We start from the raw sequence: 13,920 nt of genomic DNA on the forward strand, positions 1-13,920 counted from the left end.
TATTTCTTCCACTATCAATGCGCGGCATTTTTAGTAGCGAAGCTACTCTATAATTCACAATGTCCGTCCGTCCGTCTGTCCATCTGTCCGTCTGTCCGTCCGATATTAATGAATAGGGGGAAACGTGATTTTCTCGGCTCCTATAAAAGATAGAGAGCTGGAATTTTTTGACAACATTCCCATCATTAAGGAGCACAATTAACTATAAAACATCAATGGTGGTCGGACTGCTTTTTAGCAGGTTTTAGGCTATTTTTTATATTTTTCAAATTTTCCTCATATCTTTGGTGTTTATGGTCCGTTTTTCGAAATTTTTTTAGTTAAAGATATCAAAATTAAATTTCCCGTCATTTGAAGAAAACAACAATGACGGTCAGACTGCCTTTTTGCAGGTTTTTGGCTATTTTTATATTTTTCACATTTCCCCCCATATCTTTGGTGTTTATGGTCCGATTTTCGAAATTTTTTCAGTTAAAGATATCAAAATTAAATTTCCTGTCGTTTGAAGAAAACAACAATGACAGTCAGACTGCCTTTTTGCAGGTTTTTGGCTATTTTCTATATTTTCCAAATTTTCCTCATATCTTTGGTGTTTATGGTCCGATTTTCAAAATTTTTTCAATTAAAGTTATCAAAATAAATTTCCCGTCATTTGAATAAAACAACAATGACGGTCAGACTGCCTTTTTGCAGGTTTTTGGCTATTTTTATATTTTTCACATTTTTACCCATATCTTTGGTGTTTATGGTCCAATTTTCATAAATTTTTCAGTTAAAGATATTAAAATTAAATTTCTGGCGTTTTAAGAAAAGAAACAATGGCAGCAGGTTTTTGGCTATTTTTATATGTTGATATATTTCCCCATATCTTTGGCATTTTTAGTCCAATTCTAAAACTTTTATGCATTAACAGTTTCAAAATATTTTTTCCCATTGTTATGTGCATCTAGTATGTAATTTACTTTAACCATCCTCATCATACAAAATAAACCAAGGTTTCATGTTTATTTTCTCCAATAATTCTATTATTGATTTTAATAAATAAACTTTAATAGTTATTTCTCGCATCGTATTATAAACGGCTTTCCGCGGATATAGAATGTACAATTATGAGATCAAAACTAGTTTTTTTATATATATATATAATTAATTTATTTCCTCAAAAAATTAAACTGTTTTTAACCTATTTTTTTATCATATATCAAAAATATACTATGACACCAGTAGAATCAGACTGCAGAGCCCAAATTTGAATTAAGTCCCCAATAAACTTTTTTGGGGGGATTTAAAAATCAATTTTATATGTTGCTGTGATCATTTTGATGGAAGCAAAAGCATTTTTTAGTTTGGGGTAAAATTGTTTCTTACAGAACAATTTGATGTGATTCAGATTATATCAATACAATAATAAAAACTCTACTCTGTTCGATGCAAATAATTTTTTTCTAAAACAATAATTTATATAGAAGAAATGTAACATTAAAATAAAACATATTATTCTGAAGTCTGAACCAATTAGAAGTCACGTTTCATTTCAGTTTTTTACAATTCAAAAAAGAGTGTTTTCACAAAGTGACTTATTTCCAATGTAGTTAAATAATTTTTATTTAATTTAAATGAAAAGAATGAAAACTATACACATAAAAGATACATGCTTTTTAAAAATATTTAAAAAAATAAGTTTGAATAATCTTATATTTTATCATATTTGTATATGTGACAAAAAAAATTTTTTTGTATTGCGTAAACGTTTGTTGTCATCTTTCACTATTTAACCCTTTACAGCCAATTTTTTTGTGTTTTAAATAAGTGATGGAAAACAAGCACGATAAAGTTAATTCATTGATATATTGTAAAGAATTAAGTTTTTAATGAATTAATTTAGATGAAATCAAAAGGCATAATTTTACTCTTTACCAGAATACTATATATATGAAGCAAAACACTCTAAAAGCTACGAATTTTACCCAAATAAAAAAAGACCTTTTGCTCTGATCAAAAAAGACCACAGCAACAGTAAAATTAATTTTTAAATCCCCTCAAAAAAGTTTATTGGGGATTTAATTCAAATTTAGGCTCTGCAGTTTAATTCTACTGGTGTCATAGTATATTTTTGATATATGTTTTAAAAATAGGTTAAAAACAGTTTAATGAAAAACAAGGATGACAACTTAGCTGCCATTTCGATAGTTAGAAGACTGTTTTTTTTCCGACAAAGATCAATAACCAGTGACCACCTTCTCCATATCTTACTTGGTCCGTCAATTTGTCGGACATTAGATTTCTATTTGAAAAAAATCCTTCACTTCCTTCTTAAAATATTTTTTAGATGCACTTTTACTCCATATCTTGTGTCTAATGCTACAGAGGACATCAAATTTTGGTGTTTTTCTTGCTTCTTGATTGACTTATTCTCTGATGAAAATTTTGATGACCAATTAACATCTACCCTAAAAGCATTGTTTATTTAATCGGGGCGATTCAGAGGTGAACTGTAGGTGCGCTGGTGGTGAGCCACAGCGCACTTATAAAACATTGATTTTTAAAAGATTTTCGGCGCGGTGTTTTTAGATCGCTTGCGCACTCACTGAAATATCGATCCGCGCCAGTACAACTTTATTACTTAAGGCGTGTCAGTAAGGTATTTTATATAAAATGCCATGTCAGTATGGTATTTTATATAAAACATTAAAGGACGCCTGCAAGAAATAACACGCTTTAACTGCTGAAAGACTGCCACAAGAAGACCCAATACCCCAAATTTAAAGCCTTCAGCTTCAATAACAAAAAAGTTCTAGGCATTTCAAAATAGCATTTTATGTACAATGGAATTTTTGAAAGATTTCCAATGCTCATAAAAGAAAAAACAATATTAAATTACGTCGCCTAGACACAAAATTATAACCTTATCTTTGTCAGAAACTTAGATTGCCTGACACTGATTACATCTTACAATAAAAACACCACATTTCATAGTCAAAATCGATGAAAAAAATTCGATTTAGATTGCATTTTAAAACGAAAATCATAGCGGAACAAAGGGGTAAACTAATACAAGCTTAGCTGTGATTGGTTGTTAAGCTGATTCAGCCTTCTGATTGGCTACAGTACATTTGGTACAACGCAAGTAAAACTTAATTTTTTTTAATGATTTTGACTATAAAAATGGGTATTTTTATTGTAAAAATATAATTAGTTACTGGAAACCTAAATTTATGACAAAAATAAGCTTATAATTTTGTTTCTAGGCCACGTAGTTTAATTTCAAAGTTTTCAACATGAGCATTGCAATTCTTTCAAAATTTTTATGTACATAAAATGTCATTTTAAAATGCCTAGAACTTTTTTGTTATAGAAGCTGAAGGCTTCAAATTTGGGGTATTTGGTCTACTTGTGGCAGTCTTTCAGCAGTTAAAGCGTGGTATTTCTTGCAGGCTTCCTTTAATATATAATTTATTTTAAAAATAACTATAAAAATGTTTTCTCGATAGTTTTGCAATAAAATATTAAAGTAATTAAAAAATATCCATTTATTACATATGATTCAATTCGATTTGTACCGCGGTACCAAGCCACTGCCCGATCCAAATCGCCCATGCAAATTCGATTTAAAGATTGGTATTTAATAATTTGATGGTGCGCTGAATGAATCGCCCTGGTTTAAATCACCTATAAACGATTTAAAGATCAAGCTCAGTTCACGAAAATACATTTTATCAGATGTTATGAAAAATCAGCTCCTTAGATTTTGTGAATAGATGCTTATGAAAACTTGATATCCATTTATCTGTCTGTTTCAATCGCAATTTCTTGTCATTTGCTTTACTGTTTTATTTTTACTTTCAAGAGCTTCACTACTTATGGATGTTTTTATCCTTGTCGAAGTATCTATTAATAGAATTATGAGGGAAGAAGACTAATGTATAGTAAAGAAATTGATCATAATGATAAAGGAACTATTAGATGGTTTCTTTATTAAGAAATTGTAACAGTTAAAACCTCATTAGAATCAGCTAAAATCTTTCTGTAAAAAAAGAATAAAAAAAACAGGTAAGGTAGAATCTTAAACGGTTTTAAAAATCATTTATTTTTTTAAAAGTTTTAATCGCCGTATGTTTATTCAGAACCAAAACTAGTTTAATAGATTTTTTTTACCAATTAAAGAATTTTATAAACATTACAAATAATAATGCACATAACAATTTAATTTTTTTTTACTCTGCATTTGAGAAAATTATTTTAGATTCCAACATTATCTTTTAAAAAAATGTAATCAAATATTTGTTAATTAAGAACTGATTACTTAAGTGTACGCAAACCAGATTCTTTAATTAAAAGAAGATATTTAAAGAAAATTAAGTAGGTTTGTGCATGGTATGTCTTTTAAGATCTCGTCAACATATAGAATAATAATTTATACTCAATTTTCAGGAAGTGTTAATATCGGCTTGTAGTTTTTTTTCATATTGGAATATATCAGTACGTAAAATATATAAACCGACGAAAGAAAAAATGAAAGAAAAAACACTTAATTATCATATGTTATATTTTTTTTAATTTTCATATTAGGGTTACTCTCATCCACCTTTTTAGCGAATCCTCTAAAAACTTGGACTAAAGCCATTAGCTTTTAAAAAATGCATCATGACAATTAATTTCAAAATTAAAATTGCACTTATAAAAAATGGAAACATAGAATAAGGAGGAATAGAAATGAAAACTTTAAATATTTCTGGGAAATTTGAAGGAATCTTTGACTTGCGCAGTAAAGACAATAATGCTAAAGTACAAATCACAATGACTAGTTGTCACTAGTACATACTCTTGTTTTATTTTGGTAAGTACAATTGACCACATTTGTAATTTTAAAGGGTCAGCTAAATGGGTACAGCCCCTTCCTCCCCCATCCCCCCCTTCCACAAGTTAATGTATGGATGTAGTTGCTATCATGTATAAATCAGCTGTTTAAAAACAAAGATAAGAGCGCAACCTATAGTTTTATAATATAAATACTGAGACCAATATTTTTTTTGTAAAATTTACATAATTAAATTTTTTTAAGGCTTAATATGCACATTAAATTCATTTTTAATCCATTGTGAATAGGGAAGAGGAAGCTGGATTCTTGGGTACATGGCTTTTAATAAACTATTGCAAAAGGAATTTATTTTGAATATTTTTTCTGAATAATTACTGAAATCATGTTATTTACTATCAGCCTTATAGCCGTTTTGGTCTTTCAAAAGTTCCAATTTTACTTCAGGCTAGCCAGGCAGATTCTTCTACCTGGATTCAATTCTATACTTTATCTTCTTTGAATGGAAAGGGATTAGACTCGTTTTTTATTATTTAAGTTTGATAGTTTTTCCCCTATTTTTTTCTATTTTTTAATGTATAAAAATCTATAAAGAACTAAGGAGTAGTGTTCCTAACATCACTCTCGCACTAAATTTGAAAACTATTGAAACGAATTGATCTATGGGTTTTAATTAAGAAATTCGACCGTTTATAGCCGACTTTTTTATTGGGAAGAAATAAAAAAAATAAGGTCTTTCATACCAAAATGTGTACATTTTCTACCCAATAGCAGGTCTGCTGGGTTCTCACAGGGATTTTTTATTGGCGGAGCCTGATTACCTCTCTTTCTTAGTACCTTTATTTATCTATTGAATGACATTTTAAAAAGTGCATTTATTACAGAAAGGTTTCAACCTAAAATTTTTATCTCTTTTATACAAAGCACTGGTATAGTTCATATTACAAGTTTTTACAATGAAATAATTTGAAACTAAAATTGCAAACTTAGTTAAATATTCACAAAAAATCAACTAGTAACACTTAGTGTATAATAATAAAACAAGGATGACAACATCCATAAGTAGCGAAGCACAAACAATTAAATAAGAATTTAGATATTAGTTGTCAAAAGCATGTATATTAGGAAAAAATCACGAAACCTTTTCAACATTTGTTTTTAATTTCTTAATATTTATATTTCAGTACTATGATAAACTGACTGATGGTTAAAGTAAATTACATAGTGGATGCTCAAAACAACGGGAAATTTAATTTTGAATTGTTTAACTACAAAAATTAAAAAAAAAACGGACCATAAACACCAAAGATATGAGGAAAAATGTAAAAAATATAAAAATAGCCAAAAACCTGAAAAAAGGCAATTCTGACCGTCATAGTTGTTTTCTTCAAATGATAGAAAATTTAATTTTGATATCTTTAACTGAAAAATTTTTGGAAATCGGACCATAAACACCATAGGTATGGAATAAAATGTGAAAAATTCAAAAATAGCCTAAAACCTTCTTAAAGACAGTCTGACCGTCATAGTTGTTTTCTTAAATCGACAGGAAAATCAATTTTGATGTCTTTAACTGAAAAAAATTTGGAAATCGGACCATAAACACCAAAGGTATGGAAGAAAATGTGAAAAATACAAAAATAGCCTAAAACCTGCTTAAAGACAGTCTGACCGTCATAGTTGTTTTCTTAAATCGACAGGAAATTCAATTTTGATATCTTTAACTGAAAAAATTTTGGAAATCGGACCATAAACACCAAAGATATGGAGAAAAATGTGAAAAATACAAAAATAGCCTAAAACCTGCTAAAAAGCGTTCCGACCGCCATTGATGTTTTATAGATAATTGTGCTCCTTAATAATAGGAATGTTATCAAAAAATTTCAGCCTTTTATCTTTTATAGGAGCCGAGAAATTTACGTTTCCCCCAAACTAAGACGGACAGACGTACAGACGGACGGTCAGACGGACAGACAGACAGACGGACATTTCAAATTATAGAGTAGCTTCGCTACTAAAAATATTTGTGAGTTCTATAAAAGTTATTTATCTCATCGTATTATAGACAGCTTTCCGTCGATATCATAATGGAATATGAGATATTATTTCACTTATAAAAAAAAAGACAATATAACTCAGTTTTGTTAGCCCTGAGAGGCCAAAGGCCCGGGCTACCAAAACTAGTATGGTGAATATTTTGATTTTTATTCTATTTTTCATTTAAAATTGTCTGTAACTCGACGCAATACATGATTTTTTCTATATTGCTGAAAACCTTTTCTCATCCTCCGGATATTAATCAGTTTCAAGGCCATACTGGAAAACTTATTTTCAACTTGTTATTCTTGATGGATTTTTCAAAAACGATTTTATTACATCAAAACATTTTTTCAGCAACTAATCTATAGAATGAGTACGAATGCATACACAGAAAATATAATCTTCCAACAAAATGTAGTTGTTTATAATTGACATTTTCTATAAAAAACATTTTTAAAAAATAGGGAAAAATCTCGTAAAACATTTTGTAAACAATCATCTTAGTGTTTTTTTTATAATTATGTAATGTATATAACAGTTAGGGAGTTGAATCCATTTTTATAGAAGCAGAACTATAATCTATGATTATGGTTTGGACCCTCTAAAACTATAATCTACCCTTCCACTTTCCCCTCTCTTGGTGAAGATATCTTCAACGCTGATACGATTTTTGAAATATAAGATTCCACTTTCAATAGGGGCGAAACTGAAATCATACATTCATGTTTACATATCAGCGTATTCATAAACATTGATTTCCTTATTTATATCGACATAATAGTAATGTATCATTCTACTTTCAATAGAGCCAAAACTGGAATAATACATTCAAGATAACATATCATATCTTTGAATCGACATAGTAGAAATGGTACATATTAGTTAGTTTTTTTTTATATTTTTATTAGTTTGAAGTTTTTAAGAAAAACCTAAAAATAAAGGTTGCTAACACTTAACAATCAGGCCCATTTCCGGACCTTAATCGTTCAACGCTCCACCCACCCCCCCCCCCCCCACATATCATCTCTGCTCTTATTAGAGTTAGATGGCAAAAAAAATTGTGCCTGTTTCCTGTTTAATACTAAATTTCCGACTTTAAGTGAGACAAATTCATTTTTCGCTTACTTCACCCTTTCATTTAACAACTTTATTTTTTAAGGTTAATTAAAATGTTAAATGGATGTAATTACCTTTTTTTGAAGCTAGAACAATTTTTTAAAGAAAATGTTTATCTTAAAGTAAATTTTATATTAGAAATCTCAAAACATAAATTTTCTTATTCGTTGGCTTAACAACTTTGGGGACTTTTACTGAATTTTGATTGGTTGGTTAACCACTACTATCTATAATACAAAGTAGAACCATGTCTGTCTGTCTGTCTGTCCATCCGTCTGTTGCTTAAGATCTCGGTAACAACTGAACCGAACAGAAACTACTCTTCAGGGTATATACCTATTGGTCCTGTTGTGGTTTTAAGCTATTTTCTTGGGGGGTGGGACAATCCCCCCCCCAAAAAAATGAAAATTCCTCCCCCCCCCAAAAAAAAAATTCTGGTGATGCCCATAAATTATGGTCGCAGCACCAGATTTTTTTTATATCTAGAGGCTAGGGGCGAAGCCGCTAGTACTTAAAAACCTAACCATTCAAAATCCAATAAAAGTCCCCAAAGTTGTTAAGCCAGCCAATAAGAAAACTTTGGGGACTAGTGTAATAAACAGTCCATTGTCCACCTCTCTTCCTGCTAGTTTCCAAAGTTTTATAATAACGTTTTCATTTTTGTTTGCTTAACATCTTTGGGTACTTTTACTGTATTTTAATTGGTTTGTTTATTTAGTATAGTGGCGAAACGTTTCAACCACTGATGGCAAATTACAGTAGGGGTATTTTTGGGAATGTACATCCATTTATCGGCTATTGTCTTATCCCTTTAAATCCCTGGTGGCGATAAACGTGAATTAAAGAACCTAGAGGTTTTGGACCAGCTAAGAAGGTAATTTCAGTCCATTGTTCCCTACCTCCCTGGGTACAATAAAAGTTGTCTACAGGGAGGGAAAAATGGACGAAAAATTAAATAAATTCTGTCTAAAATAACATGAGAAGACAGAATGAGAAGGACAGTAGCACCCTGTAATCGTTATCAGAAAGTCCTGAATGTCCATTTAAAACATTTTACAAAGTTTTTTATATTAAGAGTTATAACAATATAAATTGATAAGATACATACAAAATGTTATTGATTCTAAGTGACGTTTTCTACAAAAGGGTTGGTAGAAGTCTGTATGTCTAAAAAAATCACTCTTATGGTTTGCAGGTTTCTATAACTATGTCTTTTTAATATGTTCACTTTCAGCAAAATAACAGAGGGTTTAAATTTCAGTAGTACCCAAAGTTTTATAAACATTTGTTGGATTTATAAATTTGTTTACTTTTATTTAATCTTAATTGGTTGATGAAAACTGGCATTGTCAAAACTAAACAGACAAGATTAATTGTTAATTGCATCTGTTTTCCAGTTTTGTTAGTCCTGAAGGGGCAAAGGCCCAGTCTAACAAAACTGGTGTTCATATTACTACTTTTTAGTTTACTATTTGTAGAAAAATGTCTATAATATAATACAATACATGGTTTCAAGTATGGATTAGACGGGTCTGATCCAGCGGATATTAATTGGTTTCGTAGACATACTGGAAAATCATAAAAAATCATGGACAGAATGACGGACAGGTAGAAAAGTGAATTGTAGAGTACCATTGCATTTTATTCTTTCTTAGTTAGTATTTGTTTCCAGAGAGGGAGGAGACAATTGACTGATTATTACAATAGTACACAAAGTTTTACAATAACGTTTTCTTATTCGTTGGCTTTGATTGGTTGATTAAATTGTGTTTATAAACGTTTGAACCACTAATTTTAATCTACAGAAGGGGTTATTTAGTGCGTCATCATTATGGATGTGCATTAAATCATTAAAGATAAAAAAAGGGTGTGTAAAAATGCAGACATTGAAAAAATTCAAACTGCTTGGCTTGTGTGAATAGTAGAAAAAGGCTATGTATAATTATATCGTTAGAACCGACATAAGCTCTATTTTTTGAAAATATAAGTACGATTTTTGTGCTATTTTTAGTTTAGAAGCTGTATTGATAAATGTGAGAAAAGTGGAAATTTTTTTTTGAGTTTTAAGTCAGTTGGGACATTCTACCACATAGCTCATAAATTAGAGCGCAGTGATATGTCAGACATTAAACTGACAATTAGACAGAGAAAATGGAGATGGTTGGGGCACACTCTAAGGAAAGGGCATGATGATATAACAAATCAAGCCTTGACTTGGAACCCCCACATAGGAAAGAGGAAACCAGGTAGACCAAAATCAAAAAATAGACTTCCTAACGGTTCTAACGATATGCGTAACATTTTTCTACTATTAACACAAGCCGCGCAATTTCAATTTAAAAAATTTTTTTTTTGCACACCCTTTAGCTTTGCTTAAGTGAAAGCTTTTTATTACATTAAGTTTTAAGTCTTAAGTATGTGTTATAACATGTAACATAGGCCAAAGTTAAACTTTATCTAAGAGTGATAGGACAATGGCAGATTGGTTATCATACCTTTTTACATAAAAATGAAATGGTTTGGCAAGGATAAGGGGGGGGGGGAGTTTGTACAGTTATAGGAAATGAAATTCAGTACAAAAGTTTGGGAGGGCCGTGTGGGCTTGTTTTTATAGTTATCAACCTAATTCTTTTTGTAGGCTCTCTTATATGACTGGATGTACACATAAAACTTTGAAAATTGAATTTCGGCACTTTCCATCTTGGGGCTTGTGGAGCAAAAAAAAAACCCAAATGCTGAAAATATTAGTTCTGAGCTTATTTTTAAAGATATCAACCTGATTTTTTAAAAATAATACTTTTTTAACATAACTGAATCAACGAACCATTACAGATTTCATTTTGGGACTTTCCTCCTAGGGGCTTGTGGAGCAAAAGACCCCCAAAAACACTAAAAATATGCGTTCTGAGCTTATTTTTAAAGATATCAACCTGATTTTTTTTCAATAATACTTTTTTAACATAACTGAATCAACGAACCATTACAGATTTCATTTTGGGACTTTCCTTCTAGGGGCTTGTGGATGAAAAGACCCCCAAAAACACTAAAAATATGCGTTCTGAGCTTATTTTTAAGATACCAACCTGATTTTTTAAAAATAATACCTTTTTAACATAACTGAATCAACGAACCATTACAGATTTCATTTTGGGACTTTCCTTCTAGGGGCTTATGGAGCAAAAGACCCCCAAAAACACTAAAAATATGAGTTCTGATCTTATTTTTAAAGATATCAACCTGATTTTTTTATTGAAACTTTTTTAACATAGCCGAACTAAGAAACCATTACAGATTTATTTTAGAACTTTCCTTCTAAGGGCTTGTGGAGCATAAGTCTCCCAAAAACACTAAAAATATGAGTTCTGAGCTTATTTTGAAAGATATCAACCTGATTTTTTTAAGAAAACTTTTTGAACATAACCAAACTAGGGAACCATTACAGATTTTATTTTGGAACTTTCCTTCTAGGGGCTTGTGGAGCAAAAGAACCACAAAACACTAAAAATATTAGTTCTGAGCTTATTTTTAGAGACATCAACCTGATTTTTTAAAATAATACTTCTTTAACATAACCAAACTAAGAAACCATTACAGATTTCATTTTCGGACTTCTAGGGTCTACTGGAGCAAAAGACTTCCAAAACACTAAAAATATTGGGACTTTCCTTCTAGGGGCTTTTGGAGCTTAAGAACCACAAAACACTTAAAATATTAGTACTGACCATATTTTTAAAGATATCAACCTGGTTTTTTTTAAAATGAATTCTGTAATGGTTAACGTTAATTCGGTTATGTTAAAAAAGTATTATTTTCAAAAAATCAGGTTGATATCTTTAAAAATAAGCTCAGAACTCATATTTTTAGTATTTTGGGGGGTCTTTTGCTCCACTAGACCCTAAAAGGAAAGTCCAAAATGAAATCTGTAATGGTTCCTTAATTCAGGTATGTTAAGAAAGTTTTCTTTAAAAAAAAATCAGGTTGATATCTTTAAAATAAGCTCAGAACTCATATTTTTAGTGTTTTTGGGGGTCTTTTGCTACACGAGCCCCTAGAAGGAAAGTCCCAAAATGAAATATGTAATGGTTCGTTGATTCGGTTATGTTAAAAAAGTATTATTAAAAAAATCAGGTTGACATCTTTTAAAATTAGCTTAGAACTCATATTTTTAGTCTTTTGCTCCACAAGCCACCAGAAGAAAGGTCCCAAAATTAAATCTGTAATGGTTCGTTGATTCAGTTATGTTAAAAAAGTATTATTGAAAAAAAATCAGGTGGATATCTTTAAAAATAAGCTCAGAACGCATATTTTTATTGTTTTTGGGGGTCTTTTGCTCCACAAGCCTCTAGGAGGAAAGTCCCAAAATGAAATCTGTAATGGTTCGTTGATTCAGTTATGTTAAAAAGGTATTATTTAAAAAAAATCAGGTTGATATCTTTAAAAATAAGCTCAGAACTCATATTTTTAGTGTTTGGGGGTTTTTGTGCTCCATAAGCCCCAAGAAGGAAAGTCCCAAAATGAAATCTGTAATGGTTCGTTGATTCAGTTATGGTAAAAAGGTATTATTTAAAAAAATCTGGTTGATATCTTTAAAAATAAGCTCAGAACTCATATTTTTAGTGTTTCGGGGGTTTTTGTGCTCCAAAAGCCCCAAGAAGGAAAGTCCCAAAATGAAATCTGTAATGGTTCGTTGATTCAGTTATGTTAAAAAGGTATTATTTAAAAAAATCTGGTTGATATCTTTAAAAATAAGCTCAGAACTCATATTTTTTGTGTTTGGGGGGTTTTTGTGCTCCACAAGCCCCAAGAAGGAAAGTGCCGAAATTCAATTTTCAAAGTTTTATGTGTACATCCAGTCATATAAGAGAGCCTACAAAAAGAATTAGGTTGATAACTATAAAAACAAGCCCACACGGCCCTCCCAAACTTTTATACTGAATTTCATTTCCTCTAACTGTACAAACTTCCCCCCCCCCCCTTAATATTCCATTGTCCTTTACCATTATCCCAAAGTTAATTAAATCTATATGGCCTTTGAATCTAATATATTAAGCTATTTGAAATATATCTAAATCTATTTTTACAGTTTTAAAGTCCTGAGATAAGAATTACCTTTACATAAATTCAATCCACCTACAATGAAAGCCAAAATAGACAAGCAAATTTCTGGATTCTATTTTGTACTTCAGTTTGAATTTTCATTGGTTTGAAATAAATGCACATTCCCATATAAACAACCCCTTAAAGGAAGCCTGCAAGAAATACCACGCTTTAACTGCTGAAAGACTGCCATAAGTAGACCAAATACCCCAAATTTGAAGCCTTCAGCTTCTATAACAAAAAAGTTCTAGGCATTTTAAAATGACATTTTATGTACAATGAAAATTTTGAAAGAATTGCAATGCTCATGTTGAAAATTTTGAAATTAAACTACGTGGCCTAGAAACAAAATTATAAGCTTATTTTTGTCATAAATTTAGGTTTCCAGTAACTAATTATATTTTTACAATAAAAATACCCATTTTTATAGTCAAAATCATTAAAAAAAATTAAGTTTTACTTGCGTTGTACCGAATGTACTGTAGCCAATCAGAAGGCTGAATCAGCTTAACAGCCAATCACAGCTAAGCTTATATTAGTTTACCCCTTTGTTTCCGCTATGATTTTCGTTTAAAAATGCAATTTAAATCGAATTTTTTTCATAGATTTTGACTATGAAATGTGGTGTTTTTATTGTAAAAATGTAATCAGTTACAGGCAATCTAAGTTTCTGACAAAGATAAGGTTATAATTTTGTGTCTAGGCGACGTAATTTAATATTGTTTTTTCTTTTATGAGCATTGGAAATCTTTCAAAAATTGCATTGTACATAAAATGCTATTTTGAAATGCCTAGAACTTTTTTGTTATTGAAGCTAAAGGCTTTAAATTTGGAGTATTGGGTCTTCTTGT

Source organism: Acartia tonsa, chromosome 2 (assembly GCF_053477335.1).
Source record: "Acartia tonsa isolate MP-2025a chromosome 2, ASM5347733v1, whole genome shotgun sequence".
NCBI lineage: Eukaryota > Metazoa > Arthropoda > Copepoda > Calanoida > Acartiidae > Acartia > Acartia tonsa.